Raw genomic sequence first — 23,078 nt, forward strand, 5'->3', positions numbered from 1 at the left:
GTTCCTAAATTGTTGAGAGACAAATGGATAGATTGTCCTAGTCAGGAATCTAGTCCATGGAATTTGGTGCCTAAAGTTCTTTATTGTTCATATAGTTTGAGATCTTCCATTATACTTGTCTATGATGAATACCTCCCTAGTTAAGAGGGAGTGTTGGAAAATTTAACTAGGTTTGATCTTCATTAAATGTATTTGAGTCATCTTGTAATGTACTTGTCAAAAGAATAAAGAAAATAATCTTTATTATTATTATTGTGACTTATTAAAGCATGGGTTTCATGCTTGGGTCACCATGTTTTATGTAAAAGTCCCGATTGAGTACCTCTAGGATTTATTCTGAGTCAATAGAGTCATTGTACTTTTAAAGAGACCCTTCTTGGGCTTTTGAATCATGTAAAGTATTGAGTAAAATGTAATTTGTGTATCCTCCACACCAATTCGGCCTAAGGACACTAATTCGACCTCACATGGAACCTATAAATACAAGCAAGTTGAATTCATTTGGAGCATATCATCTCAAGCAAGTTCGATATCTCTTAAGAAGTTGGGGAGTGCGAAGTCTGAAGCTGGGAAGCCAAAGAAAGTGTGATTGAGTGGAATCTAAGGTGAAAATGAAAATCAAAATTTTGGTGCCTCTCTCTCTTTTTTTTGTGCCCTAAATTGGGAGATCAAAGTCTTTAAAGTTTCACTGTTGTTGGAAGCTGCCTGATGTCAGAAGTTGTTGCCTAGTCAAAGTTGTTGGAAAGGAGGTAAAAAATATGGGAGGATGACTTGGTGTGGAGGGAAGGTATGGCCTTTGTCTAGGGTGAAGAGTCTCAAAGAATACTATTGAAAGGAAGGATTTTCTTAACTAGGTTTTCCCCTCGCGGGGGGTTTTCCTTGGCATAGTGTCTACATTTGGTGTCTATTATTTTATGTGTTATTTCTTTGGTAATTGCTTGATGAACTAAAAGAAAGAAGATATAGAGAATCATAATAAAAAATCACGAACATCACAAGTAATTATCAAGAATAAGAAAATATTTCTGATTTTATGATTTTCTAACAAATCTAACCCAATAGTCTCCAAAAGCCAACCCAAACTCCATGGGAGGTAGTAAATTTATAGGGTAAACATGGTAGTTTAGGATTTACCAATCTAGGCTTAAGATCCACCAATGAGGGAGGATAATCTCAAGGGATAAGAGACATGACCACTAGAGTAGGATCAAATAGGAATTTGAGATCTCTATCCATGGAAAATGGTTAAAACCACCTTAGAAGCTTCTGGAAGGAGAAGATTCAAAAATGTTTTTTGATTTTATTTTCTCGAAATTCTAGAATCAATGCACCTACATAGTAGAGAAACCTGCACTGATCAACGCAGATTCTCATTTATGAAAATTGCATCCAATGCAGGTGGACAGGCATGTAGGATGCATTGGGGCTAAAAACATGGTTTTTAAGCAAATAGACCCAAAAACGCAAACTTTTTGGAGAAGTGATGCTTATGTATTTGCAAAGGGATTATGAAAAGGTTGTTAGAAGATGTTGATTGATCTGGTTTTCAGGCATTTTTGGGCTGATGTGAAAAAATGGCCTATAACAAATTTCCCCCTAAAGTAGAAAGTCAAAAGCAATGGATGAGGACTAAAGTTCTTTACCTTATGACAATTGTATATCAAGAACAAATTGGTCGAGATAATCATCTATTACAATACATATTATCATCATGATATCATTACTAAGGGAGGCATACCAATGCTCAGCATATAAACCAATATTACATGTACAATGATCAAGAAGTCTCTTCCATTGATGATAGAAAGTGGACCCATGCTTGGATGATTGTCTAGATTATCATAGCCATCACACTTTTTAATCTTGTATAAATCCTGAAATCTCAACCCGAACGGATAAAACTAGATTGGGGGCCTTCTACCTCATCACTTTATAGTAACGAGTCTATCCATGTGAATAAATGAGTTGTAGTTGAACATGGTAAGATGCCATCTAATTAACTGCCAATGATGCAAGTCGTTAACAGATGCAAGAGAAGCCACTGATGATGTTAATGTCTCTCAAAGTACTATAATACAATCTATGTGGTGTGAATAGATGAGCTGAAGTTGAACACCACTCAGAATCTTTTGGTCAAAGTTCGAAGATGAAGACCTTTCGCCAAGAGCGAGGAAACTTTCCATTGATGTATGCAAGCTTCAATGTACCGAAAGGAATTTCTAAGTCAACTTACTAGATAATGAGTTGATGTCGACAAGAAGTGACTTGTCATAGGAGGGCCTCCATGTATACCCCAGCACCAACACAAAACAGGTATTGTTATGCAACCAACTCATAAATAGATAGATCAACGACTTAAAAATTAGCATCTCTGAGGGTGAAGCCTCCTTTACATTACACAAATGAACAATTCTTGGATGATACAAATGACAAGACCTCCTTTGTATATATAGGAGTCTAAGGGGTCACAATATAATCAGAGCCTACATAACAAAAACAATGTAAGGGAACAAAAATAACAATAGTGGTCTTTTATGGGGCACAACAATAACAATATGGGGGATACATGAGCACAACAATAACAATAAGGGGGATACACTAGTATTATAGGGACCTAACAGGTATCAATATTTGAGACAAAACGATGTTGATTAAGAGTTGGTTCAGGAACAACAGACATAATGAAGGCTTAAAATTATTGTAGCAGATATCAATTGAAGGACTTCTCTTGAATATATTGACGACACTTTAAGGAGTTGGCACTATTGACCCAAACCGATTATGGAGGATTTTGATATGGTGTGATAAAACAAAGAGGCAAGAAGATTTCCAAACCAACAATCACGGAGATGGAGGGAAAGGGTGTCATGTTTAAGAGTGACTCACTACCATTAATGGGTTAAGTACCATGTTTTCCCAATTTCCCCAACCATTTTTGGTCAATACCTCTTTATTTTTGACAACCTAGAGGAGGATAACATATGATTTATCTATAAGTTCACCCTTTGGATGAATCCTTTAGAGTAATTTTAACAAACCCTGAGAAGGAGTGGTTCAGCCTCGTCATGTTCAATGAGTCCAACGTTGTTTGATGATTTTATGAGTCCAGCGAAGGTGTAAATCGGTGCTCTTTTCATGTTTAGAGAGTTTGAAAAGAGGCGAAAAAGAAAACTCCAAAGATTCATTTTCATAAATTTAGTCTCTTAAGTCCAAAAAGGCAGAAAACAATACCTAGGAGAACCTTTTAGTCATATTCGACTAAAGTATTCCTTTTTCATAAATAGACTATCTCAGTATAGAAAAGTGTTAAACTTACACTGGGTAGATGCATTTTCATTACTTTAACAAGTTTGAAAAGACAATTGTTATGCAATATTTTCACATTAGAGGAAATTTTAGCCTAAAAGTGCCCATGAAATTTTCACATAATTTCCATGTCATAATATGTAAACCAATCAAAATCCTTTAAATTTAAAAAGAGATACATGTAACTATTTTGGAGAGAAAAGAAGAAAAACTAAGTATTTTAATTGTATTTTTGGCTTATCTCCTTATATGTTTATTCAAATTTCAAGTGTAGACACTGGTTGGAGACAGAATTAAATTATGTATCCACTGAGCACCCATTATGCATACTTTTGATAATACCCACTTTGACAAAAAATTCAAATACATTAAAAAAATGTGTTCAAGATGCCTTTTTAATGTATCTGCAATTTTTATCAATGTGTGTCTTCTCAAAAGTATGCATAATAGGTGCTCGTTGGATGCGGAATTAAATTTCGCATCCAACAAGTGTCTACACTTGAAATTTGAGTAAACCTAAAAGGAGATAAGCCAAAAAAAACAATTAAAAAGGTAGTTTTCTTCTTTTCCCTCCAAAATTCATAACTATTATTTTATTATTTTAACTATTATTTTACTATTATTCCTTAGGAGGCCACTTTTAGGCTGAAATTTCCTCTAATGATGTTTTGGGAGTCTGAAAAGAGTTGAAAGAGGTCTCCTAGAGGAACGAGTGGTATAAAGGGTAGCAACTAGTTTCGATCATGATGGAACTACTCAAAACACATAGAGGTAAAGAGGCTAGCTAACAAGACCACTCATCGCAACGGTTCCTCTGGAAAGGGTAAAAAAACTAAGTGAAAGTGTATGATCATCCAAGAATATGGTGACGATGGAATGAGAAAACCAAGGCTCATCTGGCAGAAACAGGCTGATAAAAAGTGACAATCACACGAGATAAAATTAGAATGGTTTCATTTTTACACAAGATTGAAACATAGGAAACTATGCTTGAAATTGGTTTCATTTTTACATAATATTGAAACAAGGAAAAACTATGCTTGAGAGATAGTTTCATTTTTACACAAGCTTGAAACAAAAGAAAAGTATGCTTAAGATTAGTCTTCATGCCCCCAACACAATAATGCAATTTGAGGTACATGCCCCCCAAGCTTCATTTCATTCACATAAGTATACTATTGTTTACCAATAGGAAAATGGAATAAAGATTCATTTACGAGATTAAGTGGAAGAATCGACTTGAAATTTACGAGATCTAATCAAAGACTCGAATTGGAGGGAAATTCGTCTCATTTTTTCACGATCTTGACACAGTAAAAGAACTATGATCAAGGGATCTTGTTTCATTTTTTAACGAGCTTGAGTTAAATTGAGTTAATTTCAGTTAAACTAGTTCCAACTTTTGGAGGAAATAGTAGGAGGTCTAGCAGTGGGGTGCGACTTCAGTGTTCAACCAATTAAGTGATCAATCAGCCTTAATTAACTCATGCATGCATGAAATTTGAGTTACCCAGTTGAGATTGGAGTTCAAGGGAAGTGTACTATCAGTTGTATAATTATCCAAGTTGTATAGTTGGTGCATGCAGTCAGAGAAGGAGCCTATAGGGATTGCACAATTCTAATTGGGAATTTCCATAATTAATAGGGGGCTAATCAAAGTCAAGCTTAGTCTTTTTATTATTTTGGTCATTCTGTAAAGTTTTGTTATGATACCTTAGAGATCAAGTTATTAGTCTTTTGAAAGAAGTGTGAGATCGTGTGATTAGTTTGATTCTAAGTTAGGGTTATGTTAAAAATGTGTCAAGTAATGATGGAAATAGTCATTGATTTTCTAAAGTCTAGGTTTAGTAAATCTAGGGTTAATGTATCATCCAAGTCATGGATAAGGTCATAGTGTGTTTGGTGTTTTATCATTGGGACAAGTCAGTGGTGTCTTCTCAGTTAGTTACATAGTCAAATCTGATTGCACATTGTATCATTGTCAGCACTTGCAAGTACCAAACATGTAAGAGTTTTGTTATGTTTCTTCCTCGCGTTGCGCGTTCTTGTTGTGCTTTAAGAGGTGTTATGGTTTCTTGCACCTTGATGACCTCCAAGTTCTAGAAGTTTGTTTTTCTTGTTCATTTTGTGTTTAATACATCAAAATTTATCTCAAAATGTTTAAGAGGGCACTCAGCTAGTATGTTTCACATCTATTTCTTCATCGCTATGCTTTTCTGTTGTGCTACTATCAAAGAATATAAGATATGAAGAAAATCAATGATTTTGAACTTATTTTCATAAGTGGAGTTTCAAAGAGGTTTCATGATGTTAACATCATCTACCAACTATTTTTGTCGGTCAGATATTTCAACACTTGGTTAAACCCATGCAAATGAAATTCGTTGCACTTTGTTGTTGCGCTTTTGTTGTAGGTGGTGATTTTCAAGAAGGGAGGTTTGAAATTTGGAAAAATGTTTTCTAATATGTCTTTGATTATTCATGGGTGTCTTCCACCTGTTTAACACATTCAAAAGTATGGGAGATGGTTGGAAGTATGCAAAGGATGAACTTGTTGTGTTTTGGCTATAGGGGATTTGTTGTGTTTTTAACTGTTTTACCAGTTAACTTCAAAATCAGTTTCTGGCCAAACGTAGATGAATATTGAAAAAAAAAAGAGGTGTTTTTCAAACACAAGATAAATAATAAAAAAATCCTTCATTTTTGTAACAGGTTTCATTTATTGGAAGGCTCAAATGAATCTTTACAGCCTATTTTTTAGATTTCGTCATTTCTTGTTTTAGTAATGATTTTTAGGCATGGATTCCGAGGAGATGGAAAAGAATTTTTGGAAACTGAGAGAGGTTTCTCTCAAGGAAAAGCTCATATACAAAAACCTCACCTGGTTTTTACACAGGTCTTACATTTTTGAAATTAAATGTGCCACTTTGAGACTCATTTTTCACAATTTCGCCAAGCGAGATTTGTTGACAGAGTTCTAGAATTTTTTGAAATTCGACTTGGCGGACCTCCAACTTGGCATAGTTGAATCCAAATTTATTTGGATGTTGAAGTTTGAAGATTTTTCTACCCAATCCGATGATTTTCTCTTTAGTTAGCATATTTTTGGTTAGTCAAAAACCAAACCCTAAATAGTAGGATATGGGTAAAGTTTCCAAATATTTTATACCTAAAACATTGTAAGCTCTTCCTGTCTTTGGGAAAAGGATGGATGTTGACTTCCTTAGTCCAGGGATGATGTAATTGTATATACTTCATGAATTTTAGTCTGCAAAGGATTGGTTGGTCAGAGTTAGAGAAAGAAAACATTGTGCATTGTACTTTTCCATTTAAAAGTTTCCAGTGAATGATGAAGGTCGAGGTCTGATTTTTCATGGATTAATGTGTTGATTTATGATGGTGATGTTTTCTCCTGTGTATATGAGTTTTTCTCTTCTTATAATCATGCTTGAAATTTTATGTCTTCATGTTTAATTAAGCAAAATTTGTTTCAAAATTCACTTTTTAAGTGCTTTGTTGTGGCTTATTGAACATTTAATGTTTTTCTTCCATTGAGATATCTAGAATTCATCCTCAACTAGATGCTTTAGATGTTGTCAATTCCATTATTCATATGTTTTAGGGTCCTATAATTTATAGGATCTCAAGGCGATTGAGTATTTTATCTCATAAATCTCATATTGTAAATAATTGTTAATCTGCAAATGATTTCCAAAAAAAGAAATAGAATAAAAATGAAAAGAGGGTATAAATAAATTAAAAAAGGAAAACAAAAAACATTGAAAAAGAATAAAAGATAGAAACCCATAAAAGTAAATAAAAATAAAAGAAAATAATACTGAAAGTGTTGCAAATCTAAATGACACCACTGATAAGTAGTTCTCTTCATGATTGATTAATAAATGTTTTGTGCGGCGTGCTTAAAATGCCACAATGACTAGTTATTTGTTTAATCATACAGTATAATCATGGTTAAACATGTTTGAATTTTTGTAAATTAGATCAAAGAATAAATATTTTCCAGACAATTTAATCTTGGCGAATCAGTAGTTAGGTAGAAAATGACATTAATTCAACTGTTTAATCTAAATCAATAGGAGAAATAAGTGATAGGATTTAAGTAGTTTTTTATTTTCATTAAAGAAAATAATTATGGGTTTTCTAGCCTAAATGCACCCCTTTAGAAAAATAAAATGTTAGCTTAATTAAAGGGTAGGCAGAAATAGTTGGTTTTATAAATGTATTTATGTGCCCTTTACTCGAAGTCTCAATGACATTGTAAAAAGAAAAGTGCACGATGGGATAATCTATATTCATAACATGTTTTATATTCCAAACATTATCCTAAGTTTTAAAAAAACAAAAAATCAAAGGCGCATATAGACAAAAAAAAATGTTGTTTATGGTTAAAAGGGGGCCGCAGTCAAAGCATCGGGATTCTCCACTCTTCACGATTGAAGACACTCATTTATTTTCGACGCCCCCACTCCATACTACCTTTACCACCGGGGGGGTCTGAAAGGGTGGTATTCTCCACCAGGCCCCATCTTTACATGGCGTCTTCTCCTCATTTCGCACCCCACCCCCCAAGACGATACCACTTACCGCCTCCTACCCTCTCTGAGAACCATCTTCTCCTCATCCCTTTATTGTGTCCCTACCTGACACTCCAGCCAGTCTTATCACGCCATGTTTCATAGTCATTGCCCAATTAAATGACTTCCCAACAAAATTACCATTGAGCATTCAATTTTCCTTCCATCGTTCGACTTCAACAGTCCCACGCTAACCTCCAACAGAACTTGACATCCTTCCTTAAAAAAAAACCTTCAACTGTCCTCTTTGTCCCTTTCACTGCCTTATTCTCCTTAATTACCAGGTTTCTCTGCAAATTTACCAGATTCAAATGATTATTGAAGTAGATAAAATTGTCAATGTTCAATGTCCCCTCCCTTGATGGCTCATAACCTCAAATTTATCTCCGGTAAGCTTTTCCTTCCATCATCGTTAATTGTTCACTAATCTAAATATGCCTCCAAAGAGAAAGAAATAGGAGAACCATGTTAATCCATTAATCCCTCCATCCATAGACTTAGATCATATTCCATTAGTTGATAGGGATTATAGGATCAGTGAGACATAGTGCGACTGTGAATTTTTGGAGCTTTACTATTGGCTGGAGGACAAACATGTTGACAAAAAATATGAAATTGGACTCTGGGAATCCAATATTCCTCACTATATTTTCCCTCTGACCTTCCATGCCCCTGAATTCACCAGGAAATGCCAATCCTGTTATGTTCCCAGCCAAAGAGCCATTATGACCCCTTCTAGTGAGATCATTTTTCAATCACTTCCCAATCTAGAAACAAGATGATGCTAGCTCCCCAAACCAAACTCTATCAGAAGCTTGATTTTTCTAGAAGAGCCAAGATTTTCGAGATCTTCTTACCAGAAAATGCCCAATTACCAAAGACGAATCCTCCATACCCTTCAATCTTCCCTGATCAATCTAAACAGATTATAACCATAATTTCATACATTCTGGGTTATTATTTTGATTAGTGGGTAGATGAACCTATTCTAGGCTTCCTTTCCATTTTTTCCACAGATAGCAAACCATCTATTTTGTTTACTTTCAGTAAATTCCTCGACGATAACATCCATGAGCAGTTTCTTGAATTTCCAACAGAACAAGTGTTTAATTACACTTCAAATTTATTTTATATGTTTCTATATTATCAAGCAGACATGTTCAGTTTTTCCATGCAGAAGCTAGATGAAGAGGGAAACCAGAAGCCTATAATATTTTGGACTTCTTTAGTCATGAAAGAGCAGTAAGAATTCTCCTATAAAAAGTTCATTGAAGATTTTGTTCACCCAATTATGAATATCCTAAATAGCTCAGAACAACCCAGAATCAATGAAGACATCAAAATGATTTTGCGTTTGACAGATCAAGCCAGGACTAGAGATTGGTATTTATACCAAAATTATACATAAATCAGAATTTATGGATGCAATTTAACACCATACAAGCTCCCAAAACTATTAGGATTATTTCCTAATAGAGGATTTTTTCCCTTGAATATATCAAACAAATGCTAAATTCAAATGATATTCACTTTGTGGTGGCAAAGAAGAAGTCCCAGTTTCAAATAAATACACATGTGGGCCCTTTCATATGCAACACAAGGTCAGTAGGAGAAGAGGTAGATAATATCCTTAAAGATATGAAATTCAGCCTGAGTTTCACATGGTCTTATGACCCTTGGGGTATCATTTCTAAGCTGAGAATAGAAAACAAAACTAATTAATATGTACATACCTCAAGGCCTGAGATAGATAAATATGTCAACCTATCAAAATGGGCAGAGAATACATTGCAAGAAGCTAAAGAACAATTGTTTTCAACTTCAAATTTATAGACTCCCACTCCTCAAGAGAAAACAAGTAAAAGACAGAGAGAGGAGGGATCATCATCAACAACAAGTAGTGAGGCCAAGGAGTTCAAAATCAATTACAGGAAGAGAGCCAACATGACTCCTAGGTTAGATGCAGAAAGGGAGGTAGAATATCAACCTGCCATCATAATTGTAGAAACACCATCTACAAGCAGCAAGTTTGATACATCTCCTACTGGACCTCAATATCACAGGATCAAAAACATACAGAGCTAGTTTCATAGAATATCCAAGAAGAAAGGGAAGAGAGTGTTTTTGACAGGTACAAAGAGACTAAACTTAAGAATGAAATTCTTAAGAACAACACCTACAATCAGTTTTGGAAGCATACTTCCAGTTCACAGAGAAGATTACTATCAGTTTTTGATACAAAACAAGGAAAGATGCAGATGGCCTTCCTTGAGGCCCAAATTCCACATCCAAAGACACCAGCAGACTACAAGAGCACATCATTTGAATTCAGCACTAAAGATATGCATCTCATTGATCAAATGGAGATGCATAAACAGACCAGTGAGATTATTTCCTCTACCTTAACTAACATTTCCATGTCATTGTCAAAGCTACAAGTTTCATATGCAAATATTCAGTCCCACTTAAAAATGGAAAAGGTATCTTCTTTAGAAAAGGACAATAGGATCAAATCTTTGGAAGATTTGGTAGTCAAGATAAGATATTATCCTAAAGATATAAATGTTGCAGAGGATATCATCAAGAAGAAAAATCCAGAAATTGCAGCATTGAGAAAGCAGCTGAAACGGCCAGCTACAAAGGATCTCTTGACTAAAGATATTGCAGAAAATGAGACACAGAAGGCTGACATGATGAAGCTAATCATAGAGAAGAATGTTCAAATTAGACATATGGAGGTATAAATGGAGAAAATGATCAAAGAGAAAGAACATAGTCAAAGGGTATCCATAGTCCCCCTAGATGTTATACCCATCACTCAAGTCCCAGCTACAGGAATAGCAACTCCAGCAACTTCTTCAACTCAAAATACAAGTGTTGAATAGGTGACAAAGACACTAGAAAACATGTCAATCCAGTCAGAAGAAGTTAATAAGTTGCATGGACAGCTCAAAGCTCTGCAAGAACAAAAAGTCAGAACTAAAGCTTCTCATTTGGTTGAAGTACAGAAGTCACAAAGGCTGCTAAAGAGGCTACAAAAGGTGGAGAAGGATACATCAATTGGTAAAACCTTGGCCCAAGCCAAGGAAACCATTTGAATGAGTGTTCTAGACTCCATCAATGAGATTTGGTGATGCATCCAAATAATTTTTGAACAGAAAGAAATGATACAAAAATCCATTGAAACCATTGTTCAAGTTTTTGGGTTGTGTTATATTCTTTCCACGACTAGCCCACATAGTTAACCGAGGGGTTAGAAACTGGGTGGAGCCCCCCCTTCGTTGCGCTAATTGCGTAGCAGGGGGAGTCACAGGGGGTTTGAGGGGTGCAAGTAACCCCACTCTATGGGGTCCGGGGCAACACCTCGGAAAATTTTGGTTTTGGACCCTATGTTAGGTTGGGCAGACCTACCTATGGTTTTGTGCATGATTTTCGCACATGGTTTTGGATGCGATGGTTTTCGGTCCATGGTTTTGGACGTGATGGTTTTCGGTCCATGGTATTGGATGCTTTGGCATGTATAAATATGTATTGTAACATTGAAAGGAACATAATGAAAAATCAAGCTGGTAGTCCCGATTTTGGGATCCAGGGGAAAATCTTTGTGTTTATGTGTTTTATGTGTTATGCTCTCGCATTGTTTATTTTGTGTGTTTTAGAATTAGGTAATTTATGTACGGGGTTAAAACCTACATTTGTTATCAGAGATGTTTTGGCTTCAAGGGGACGCCTTTGTTGCTAAGGAGTTTCGCTCGGGCCTGTGGTAGACCCTATTCAGTGGGAGATCTGCGAGATCGATTCTGGTGGTGAAAGAAGATGGCGAGCAGTGGAAAGATAGAGATCAAGAAATTTAATGGTCAAATTTTTGATTCACGGAAACTCAAGGTGGAGGATCTGTTGGTGGATAAAGATCAGTGGATCACGGTACATCCGGGTACTAAACCAACGGGAGTGTCTGATGAAGAATGGAAGAAGTTCGATTGGAAGGAAAAGAGCATAATACGATTTTGTGTCTCAGATTCAGTATTTCTGAATGTATCAGGGGAAGCTACGACGAAGGATTTGTGGGACAAGTTAGGGACTTTGTACCAATCTAATTCTCCGGTGAATAAATTATTCCTTCGAAAAACGTTGTATAACCCGAGGATGAAAGATTGAGACTCGGTGACAGAGCATCTGAATGTGTTTAATACTGTGGTAAGTCAGTTATCATCTGTTGATATCAAAATTTTAAATGAAGATAAGTGCATTAGTTTGTTGTGTTCTCTACCAGATTCGTGGGATAGTCTGGTTATTACAATAGGTAGCAATGCAACTGCCTTGCAGTTTGATGAAATAGTCTCATCCTTGCTGACGGAGGAGATGAGATAGAAAAATATGGAGAGCCAGAATGGTGATTCCTTGTCTGTACGAGGATGGTCCCAAAACAGAAAAAAAATTAATTCATCGAGTGGGAGATCTAAATCTCCAGGAAAACCTGTAAAGGTGGTGTGCTGGAAATGCGGAAAGGAAGGGCACTACAAAAGGGACTGTAAATCTAAAGCTCCTGACAAAGGAAAGGGATCTGATGATGCTCCTTCTGTAGAGGAAAAAACCACCTCAGATGAAGGTGGGGATGTGTACTTGGCTTCTTCAAGTACACATGTAGATCATGAGGCATGGTTGATTGACTCATGTGCATCCTTTCACTTCACTCCCCATATAGAGTGGTTCTGCGAGTATGAGAAATACGATGATAGTGATGTCTTCTTAGGAGATGATAGGAAGGCTAGAATCATTAGTCATGGAAAAGTAGAGTTGAAGTTGCAAGGTGGAAGGGTTAGAACACTTCCGGGCGTTCTACATATTCCTACATTGGCCAGAAATCTGATTTCTGTAAGCAATTTGGATGATGCAGGTGTAAAAACAGTGTTCGAGAAGGATACCTGCAAGATGGTTCGGGGGGCACTGGTATTGATGTGGGGAGTTCGAATTGGAACTTTGTACAAGTTGAAAGGTAGCACTATTGTTGATGCGTACAACTGTTCTGTGGTTCCTGAAAGTGGAGCAGAAAATCTGGTGGTCTCTAGAGAGAAGACCATGTTGTGGCATCAAAGGCTTGGACATATTGGAGAGAAGGTCCTTCGAATACTTCATGGAAAAGGCATGGTAGAAGGTATGAGTAATAGCTCTCTGGATTTTGATTTCTGTGAAAATTGTGTATATGGGAAGCAAAATCAGGTGAGTTTCCCCTCTGTTGGTAAGAGGGTGAAATAGATATTAGAGCTTGTGCACAATGATGTGTTTGGACCTGTGAAGTTTCCATCACTGGGTAACTCCATGTACTATGTATCCTTTATAGATGACTTCTCAAGGAATACATGGATATATTTCCTTAAGAAGAAATCTGAAGTCTTTGACAGGTTTAAAGAATTTAAGGCTCTGGTGGAAACTAAACAGAGAAGAAGATAAAGGTGCTAAGGACAGATAACGGTGGAGAGTTTTGCAGTAAGGAATTTGAAGAATTCTGTAAGAAGTGTGGTTTAGCACGGCAAAAGACTACTCCATATACACCTCAGAAAAATGGAGTTGTAGAAATAATGAACAAGAAGTTGATGGAAAGGGAAAGAAGCATGCTCAGTGGTGCTGGGTTAGGACACAAATTCTGGGTAGAGGCCATGGAGATAGCATGTTACTTGGTCAATAGATCACCTTCATCAGCATTGGAGGATAAGATTCCACAAGAGGTATGGACTGGTAAGAAACCCTCTCTTTCACATCTGAGGGTATTTAGATGTGATGCATATGTACATGTTCCAAAGGAGAAACGAACCAAGTTGGATAGTAAATCTAAAAGTGCATCTTTATTGGGTATAAGGACGGTTTAAAGGGTTATAAGCTTTGGAACCCAGTAACAAGGAAGATTTTTTACAGCCGAGATGTTGTGTTCAAAGAGGTGAAAGATGTTATTAAACATGAAGTCCAACCAAAGGAACCTGAGAAGATAGAGTTTGAGCTAAAGGAGGAAGAATCAGACTCTACAACAGAGGAGGAATTAGAAGATGAAGAGCCACAAACTCCGGGTGTGAGAAGATTAGTTCGAGAAAGAAGGCAGCCAGAAAGGTATAGTCCATCTGCTTTCTGTTCAAATTTTGCTTTATCTATTACTGATGATGATCCCCGAACTATGAAGGAAGCAGTAGATTCAAAGGATGGAAAACTCTGGAAAGAGGCCATGGTTGATGAAATGGCATCTTTGCACAAAAATGAGGCTTGGGATCTGGTGGAGTTGCCAGCTAGAAGGAAACCCATTGGCAACAAATGGGTGTTCAAGAAGAAGACAAATGCAGAAGGAAAGGTGGAGAAATACAAAGCTCGGTTGGTAGCCAAAGGTTATTTCGAGGTGTCGGGAATTGATTTTGGTGATATTTTTTCTCCTATTGCCAAGGTAACTTCTATTAGATTACTTTTATCTGTTGCTACTGCTTTTGATTTTGAGGTAGAACAGATGGATGTGAAGACAACATTTCTTCATGAGGATTTGGAAGAGGAGATCTACATGAAGCAACCTGAATGCTTTTCAGTGAAGGGTAATAAAGAACTGGTATGCAAGTTAAAGAAGTCTCTGTATGGGTTAAAACGGTCACCAAGGATGTGGTATCATAAATATGATACATTTATACAGGGACATGGCTTCACCAGAAGCAAAGCAGATCACAGTGTGTATTTTAAATTAATTGGTGACCATGTTATTTTTTTGGTCTTGTATGTGGATGATATGTTGCCGGTTGGAAATGACAAAGAAATCATCCAGGATTTGAAGACCCATTTGTCCTCTAAATTTGACATGAAATATCTTGGTGCTGCAAATTATATTTTGGGCATGGAAATTAAAAGAGATCGGACAAAGAGGAAGCTCTGGTTAAACTAGAGGAAGTATGTCGAGACAATATTGTAGAGGTTTAATATGCAGGATAGTAAACCGATGAAGGTTCCTATTCATGTAGGTGTAAATTTATATGTTGAACGGTGTCCCAAGACACAAGAAGAGGAAGAGGACATGTCTTGTGTTCCATATGCAAGTGCAGTCGGTAGCCTGATGTATGCGATGGTCTGTACTAGACTAGACATTTCACATGCAGTGGGAGTATTGAGTAGGTTTATGTCAAAACCAGGGAAGGAGCACTGGACAACAGTGAAGCGGGTTTTCAGGCATTTGCGTGGCACTAGTGATTATGGTTTGTGCTACCAAGGAAGACCAAGATTGGACAGAGTGTTGGATATTCGTGGCTTTGTTGATGCGGACTAGGTTGGAGATCTCGATCAAAGAAGATCTACAAGTGGGTATGTGTTTAACCTATTTGGAGGTGCAATCAGTTGGATGAGTAAGAAACAATCTGTAGTGGCACTATCAACTACAGAGGCAGAATACATGGCAGCACTCATGCAAGCAAGGAAGCAGTTTGGTTGCAGAGATTGTGTTCAAGTATGGGGTTAGTATAGGGAGCTATAAGGATAGACTGTGACAGCCAATGTGCAATTTTCTTGGCAAAGAACCCTGCATATCATTCAAAGACAAATCACATTGATGTTCAGTATCACTTTGTGAGGGATATGATAGAAGACAAAAAGGTGTTGCTAGTAAAGGTGGACACTTTGAGGAATACTGCAGATGCATTGAAAAAATCTGTGAGCTTTGGGAAGTTCTCTTGGTGTAGAGAAACAATAGGCATTGGAGGGCTAGATAAATGACTAAGCTCTCTTGTGTCCCCCTATGGAAAGAAAACAACAAATGGGAGAATGTTGGGTTGTGTTATATTATTTCCATGACTAGCCCACGTAGTTAACCGGGGGTTAGAAGGGGGTGGAGCCCCCCCTTCATTGCACTGATTGCGTAGTCAGGGGAGTCACAGGGGGTTTGAGGGGTGCAGGTAACCCCACTCTATGGGGTCCAAGGCAACACCCTAGAAAATTTTGGTTTTTGACCCTATGTTATGTTGGGCAGACCTACCTATGGTTTTGTGCATGATTTTCGCACATGGTTTTAGACGCGATGGTTTTCGGTCCATGGTTTTGGACGCGATGGTTTTTGGTCCATGGTATTGGATGCTTTGGCATGTATAAATATGTATTGTAACATTGAAAGGAACATAATGAAAAATCAAGTTGGTAGTCCCGATTTTGGGATCCAGGGGAAAATCTTTATGTATATGTGTTTTATGTGTTATGCTCTCGCATTGTTTATTTTTTGTGTTTTAGAATTCGTATGCAGGTAATTTCTGTACAGGGTTAAAACCTACACAAGTAAGGGAAAAGCTGGGAGACATGCCCATAGAAGCTTCCAACATCATCAAATTTCTGAATTCAAAAGAATAAGTATGAACTTGAAGAGTTAGGAATTAGTGACATGACTTCCACCATCTTGGAAGTCAAGAAGGTTTTGACTAAAATAAATCTCATTGATCAATTGGACGAAAAGTGTGAAACACTAGAGTTGGGAGTGAACGAGTTTTCCAATAGGATTGAAGCATTAATTTAGAAAGGATTGCCCAACATATATGTGATTAATGAAAAACCGATTACTCAAGAAGATTATGTTTTAAAGATGAAGGAAGTGGCCAAAACAAGTATTAAATTAAATGGTATAAAATGCAGCATGACAACTAGAGAATTCTTAGAGACAATGGGAACTGACTTCTTTATCCAGAATGAGGTAAAACATGTCTTCACAGTAAAGCCAACATTTTCAAAGTATACTGAGGTTGATGAGATTTATCGAAGGGTAATTAATTTAACCATTCCATATGAAAAAAGGTGGGATGAACTATGTAATCTATTGGACTAGAAAGTAATTCGAATGCAGTAAGAATATCAGCCAGCACATCAGCTAGCACAACACGGTTATAGGTTGATTCATCAACCAAATCCTCCAAAACAGAGCCACCTCTTTACGTAGTTATCCACCTTTCCTATGGTTCATCAAAAGATCAATTTTATTGTTTAGGATAATGCTAATAATACACTGTCGGTTGAGGCAGCGATTTTGTAATTATTTTTATAAATACTTCATTGTTTGAAGTATTATGGGTTGATTGTTGAATATAAATTCCTCTGTAAATTGTAATTTTTCAAAGTTGCTGGAAGCATCAATAATATAGGGACATTTTCACAGGATTCATGTGGAGTAGTAAAGGGCAATGTTTCTCTTTAGTTTAAGTGTTTAATCATTGTCTCCTTTCTCTATTGTTTTTGAAAATCTTAATTACATAACAAAAATGGTGATGAATAGGATATGTTATACATAACACCCTATTCTGGCTATTAGTAATTTATATGTTTTTGTTGAAGTCAAACTAACGAATTCTTCGTTGCTCCTTAGTTTCTACTGAATCTTACATTTCTTCTGTTTCATAATCCATTTAAAATTCTGAAAGATCCAACTAGTGCAACCTAGCTTTCCCTATGAAACTCCTTCAAATTTTGATGTAGATCCAATTAATCTTTAGACTCCATGGCCCATTGGAATTATAACGATTTAATAAACCAAGCATTCCAATAAAAAACAATCAGTACAACAATAACTAGCCTAAAATTCACATGAAACATAGCTAAACTTTATAGAGAGATCCCTCTCTGAAGCTGGCAGGGCTAGATCCCAACTTCCAAAGTGGTTTTGATGTTGCCCTATGTGTTTACTCCCTCAACCTCAAAAATACAGAACAACAACATAGTGGTGACCATATTGGGGAAGAATAGTTTTTAAATTGAAAAGTAATTATTCCCTGGTAGTCAATCAGTATTTATATAAATAAAAACTCTTATATCACAATGAAATACACGATCTAAGGTTGTGATCTTGTATATATTTTAGTATGTTATTATTTTTAATTTTATTAGTTGTGTGATGAGTTTTCAATAGATCTGGCTCCTAAAAGAATTTTCACTAGAGCTCACCTTTTTTCCCCTGGGAAAATCAGTAACTTTCATTAATATTTGAAAATTACATAAGCAGATGCCGCGGCATTACTGTCATTGTTCATACAAAATTCACCTTTTCAGGTGTTTCTCAGTGTCATAAACAAAAAGTTGCTAGTTACATCCATTGATCTGTGCTTTACAGCCTATTCGCTATTACAAAATGATTCTATTTATAAATATATCAGCAGTTTCATATTGGTCTCCATTCACTGTTAGCTGTTGGGACTATTGTCCCTCTGTTGCCTCTGATCTATATATGGCCGGTGGTAAAACTGATGTTCATCTGACCCATTCTGCTCCACTATTTGTCCATTGCCTCGGGGAAGTGACGAGGCCTCTTTGGATAGTTTGTCAGCCTCGCTATTGTGTTCTCTGTAAATATGCACACAAGTAAAATGATCAAATGCTGCTTTGAGAGTGAGAGTATTGTGAAATAAATTGCTGAGTGTGTGAACATGGCAGTTTGTCACATTATTAATCCAATTTACAACCACCATTGAGTCCCCAAAGACATTGATCTGTGAAATTCGGTGAGATAAAGCAAAGTGAAGTAGATTATGTAATGCAGAGAGCTCAGCAAAATTGTTGGATCCAATTCCGAGACCCAATTTAGCCACTAGAGCTCACCTAGATCCCAACCCTGCTGAATTTTTAGATAATCTAGAGAAATTAGTGAGAAAGAGAAGTCTTACAGAGAGCCAGGGTAGTAATAGTCCTTTGTCTAGGTTCAATTCTCTTCCTGAGAATAGTCCTTTGTCTAGGTCTAACTCTCTTCCTGAGAAGTTTGAAATTATTCAAGACATAGATTTTGATTTGCCTTTCATGCATAGTTTATTTAGGACAAAATCTGAGAGCTTTGTAGATCAAACTATCATTGATGAAGCTTTACTACGACCATATATACCCCAAACTCAGCATCCTGAATTAGATCCTGATCTAGAATACCTACAACAATTTGATAAATTACAGGGTCTAGTCTCGGTTTTGGACCAAGCCATTAAAGAAGCTTATATTCAACAATCTGTTGAATTTTCAGCTTTAACAATTGCAGTAGCTTCTTTGTCCACCCAGTCTTCCTAGTATATTAATCTACAACCCCCTAGTCCTACTCATTCTATAGTCTCTACTTTTTCACCTATAACAACTCAGAATGTTGTTCATACTATCCCTGTAGTTATTACAACTACACCTTCCACAGGTCCATCTTCCAATCAAATTCTCAGCCCAGCTATGGCAGCTAGGTATGCACCTTTGGTGTTACCAGACCAGCTAAATGTTATGCCTGCAGACTATCAATCCAAAATTCTAACGTTTGATAACACTGGTTCTCATACTGCTCAACAACATGTGGATAAAATGAATGATGTCTTTGACCTTCAAGAAGTAGATGAGGCTAATGTAAAGATGAGATTGTTTGCTCAAAGTCTAGGAGGTGATGTCAAAAAGTGGTTTAGGAGTTTACCTACAGGAAGTATAGCCAACCTTGATGCATTCCATCAAACTTTCTTAGCTAGATGATAAATCAAGAAAAATCCACTTCAACTCCTAAATGAATACAAAAGACTTAAAAGGAAACCTAATGAAACTGTGGAGGAATACTGTGAATAGTTTAACATTGTTTACAATGTAATTCCTACAGACATCAAACCCTCCCCTGGCCTAGATTTAATTGATTTTCCTAATGGTTTTGATGTAGACATGGAGTATCAACTTAGAGAGAGAGACCCTACCACTTTAGAAGAAATGCAAGCCAATGCTATAAAAGTTGAAGCTAACATCTTAGCCAAGAAGGCCAAACTAAAATTTGAACGTAGGGTTACCATTAAAGAAGAGCCTTCCACTTCTACTTCTGATCACAAAATTGATAACCTAGTGAGGGTAGTGGAAAAGATGATGTAGAGAGTAAACATAAATGATCAAGCTTAAATGAGAGAAAATAAAATTGCTCCTCAAACTAGGAATCAAAACTTCAGAAGGAATGTCCCCCAGATCAAACAACAAGAAAAAAAGGGTCTAGACCAACAAGTCCAGCCTCCTTTTCAGGAAAACTATACTGATGATGAGGGTAATATAATTGAAGATTTAGATGACAGTCAAGTAAATCTTATGGGAATAAATGACGATGAAATTGTTTTCTCACTCAAGAGGAGTAGGAACTTTTCCTCCTAAATCAAACGAAACTTGACTCTGAGGAATCAAATGAATATAAACAAGGTTTTGGGAATGACATTATAGAATTCCATGGGCAATATAACCTTAGGAGAAAAAATACTTCAGTCACTCTCAACAGTAAGAACTCTGAGAATCATGCTAAGAAATCCTCTAACATTGATGCTAGGAAAACCACAGACAATTCTCCTAAGAAAACTGTTGATAATTCTGGCCAAAAGGAAGTAGAAAATCTTGTCAAAAATATAGTTGATAGTGTTTCCAAAACTACTCAAACTGATATCCCAACCACAAGTCAGTGAAAAGAACCTATATCAAAAGAAATTACTGATCAATCTGATTTTCCCAACCTGATTAAGATTCAAACATTGTTCAACATTGAGAATGAATTAGCAAAACTAAAAATTAATATTCCCCTAATGGAGTTAATGAACAAAAATATGTACCAACCTCAAGTGATGAAATCTCTAAACATAGGGGAAAACACAGACTCTATTAATTTGAATGATGACCAGCCTGAACTCTTATTTGGGCCAGAAGTTGAGGGTAAACCATTGGAAGGGGGTGTTCTTCCATTTTATGTTAGCCTAAATATTCATGATAAGATCCTCCATAATGCTATGTTAGATTCAGGTACTTCGCACAATTTAATGCCTAAAGTTGTTATGGAAAAACTAGGACTTGACATTACCAGGCCTTATAAAGATTTATATTCCTTTGATTCTAGCAAACTAAGATATTTAGGTCTCATCAAAGACATGTGTATTGTTTTAGCTCAAATCCCATCCAAAATTCTGGGAATGGACATAGTGGTTACAGATATACCCCCTAAGTATGGCATGATGTTGTCATGCTCATGGGGAGCAAAGTTACAAGGGAACCTACAAATGGATATGACCTTTTCCACCATACCAGCATTTGGACAACAAAGAAGATTATATGGGGAAACTTTGATGAAATTGATGGTGAGTAGTCAAGAGAAGCCTCACAACTATCCTCTTTACTCTATCCACTCAAATTTAGACTCTTTCATTCTTTATAATGATGGAGACATCAACACTCAGGTTACCAAAGAAAAAACTGATATTTCTAAAATAGATCCAAACCAAACACAAGTAGTAGAAAAAAACACTCTTCATGAACCTCTTTGGAACATGAGCTTTGATGGCTCTTATAGTAAAGAGGGTTCTGGAGCAAGAGTGTGGGTTGCAAACACAGGAAACAATCATGTTGAAGGTCATTCATACAAACTCAATTTTCAGTGTACAAATAATATAGCTGAGTATGAAGCACTTATAATAGGATTGAAATTGTTGAAAAAATTGGGTGCCAAGAGAATCTCCATTCAAGGGGATTCTGAGTTAATTATAAAACAAATTAAAGGAGAGTATTTTTCCAAGCACCCTAGATTAGGAGAATACAGAAATGTTGTGCTTGATTTTCTAGAGAGTTTTCTAGAATATGACCTTTCTACAATTCCTAGAAATCAAAATATCCTGGCCAATAGTCTGGCTTTTTCAGCTAGCTCTTGTAAAATGCCTTACCCTAATCGACAGTATACAGTGGAAGTGAAACATCGACTAGTTGTACCAGATAATATGAAATATTGGCAAGTGTTTGGAAATGATAAACAAATTGAAATCTTTCTGCAGTCTAAGGATGAATATGAAGATGATAGTATAGACTTAGAGTGTAAATTAGAAAATCAAATAGTTGTACATTCTAGTGTAGAAAAGAAGTTAGACAACTCAAATGTAAATACACATATAAATAAAGTTGTAAATAAATTAGAATTGGTTGAGATAGATCCAGAGAAATCAGAGTTTGAAACACTTCAGTTAAAGGATAATGTTTTACCTAGAGGTCTAGTTCCACTGGAAGAATTATTTGATTTCAATGATGTGGTTAAGAAGATTGATCCCACAGGGGCAGCAGTGGAAGAATGCAACATAGGCAGTGAAAAAGATCCTAAAATGATAAAACTATCCAAATCACTGTTAGTTGCTGAAAAACAAAAATACATTGCTTTATTCAAATAATTCAGTGATGTTTTTCCCTAGAGCTATGAAGATCTAAAAACTTACGATACAGAGATTATACAACATAACGTTCCAATTAAGGAGGATCAGAAACCATTTAAACAAAAACTTTGAAGAATAAATACAGTATTGATGCATCTAATTGAGAAAGAAATTAAAAGATTTTATGACTCTAAAATCATAGTCCCTCTTAGGTATTCTAAATGGGTTTCCAATATAGTACCAACTAGGAAGAAGATAGATTAAATTAGATTATGCATAGATTTTAGAAACCTTAATAAAGTTTCCCTAAAGGACAACTACCCTTTACCAAAAATGGATCACATCTTACAAAAGGTAGTTGGATCTTCTAGGATTTCTTTATTAGACGGTTTCTCGGGTTATAATCATGTTTTAGTTCACCCTGATGATCAAGATAAAAAATATTTTACTACTCCATGGGGTACCTTCATGTATGTGAAGATGTCATTTGGGTTAATGAATGCTGGAGCCACATTTCAATGAGAAATGGATATTTCCTTTCCTGATGAAATTGGTAGGTTTATTGTGATCTATCTAGATGACATTGTTGTTTATTCCAAGACTGATGAACATTTTTTACATCTAAGAAGAGTATTTGAGAAATGCAGAAGGTTTGGAATTTCACTAAATCCTAAGAAAACACCTTTTGGCCTTGAAGAGGGAAAACTTCTAGGTCATATCATCTCCAAGGAAGGTATTAAAATTGATCCCAAAAGGATTGAAGCCATTTTGAAAATCAACCATCCTAGAAATATCAAGGAACTTCAATCATTTATTGGCAGAATAAAATTCCTAAGGAGATTCATTCCCAACCTTGCAGAACTCCTCATAAACATAACAAATATGCTGAAAAGAGATTCAGAAATAAGATGGAACATTGAGGCTAGGAAATCATTTGATCAAGTTAAATAAGCATTAACAAAAGCACCAGTCCTAATCAATCCAGATTTCACTAAGGATTTTATAATCTTTTCTTTTCATCTGAACACAC

Source organism: Pinus tabuliformis, chromosome 2_1 (genome assembly GCF_031772625.1).
Source record: "Pinus tabuliformis cultivar Carrire ecotype Pingquan chromosome 2_1, CPIR1, whole genome shotgun sequence".
Taxonomy (NCBI): Eukaryota; Viridiplantae; Streptophyta; class Pinopsida; order Pinales; family Pinaceae; genus Pinus; species Pinus tabuliformis.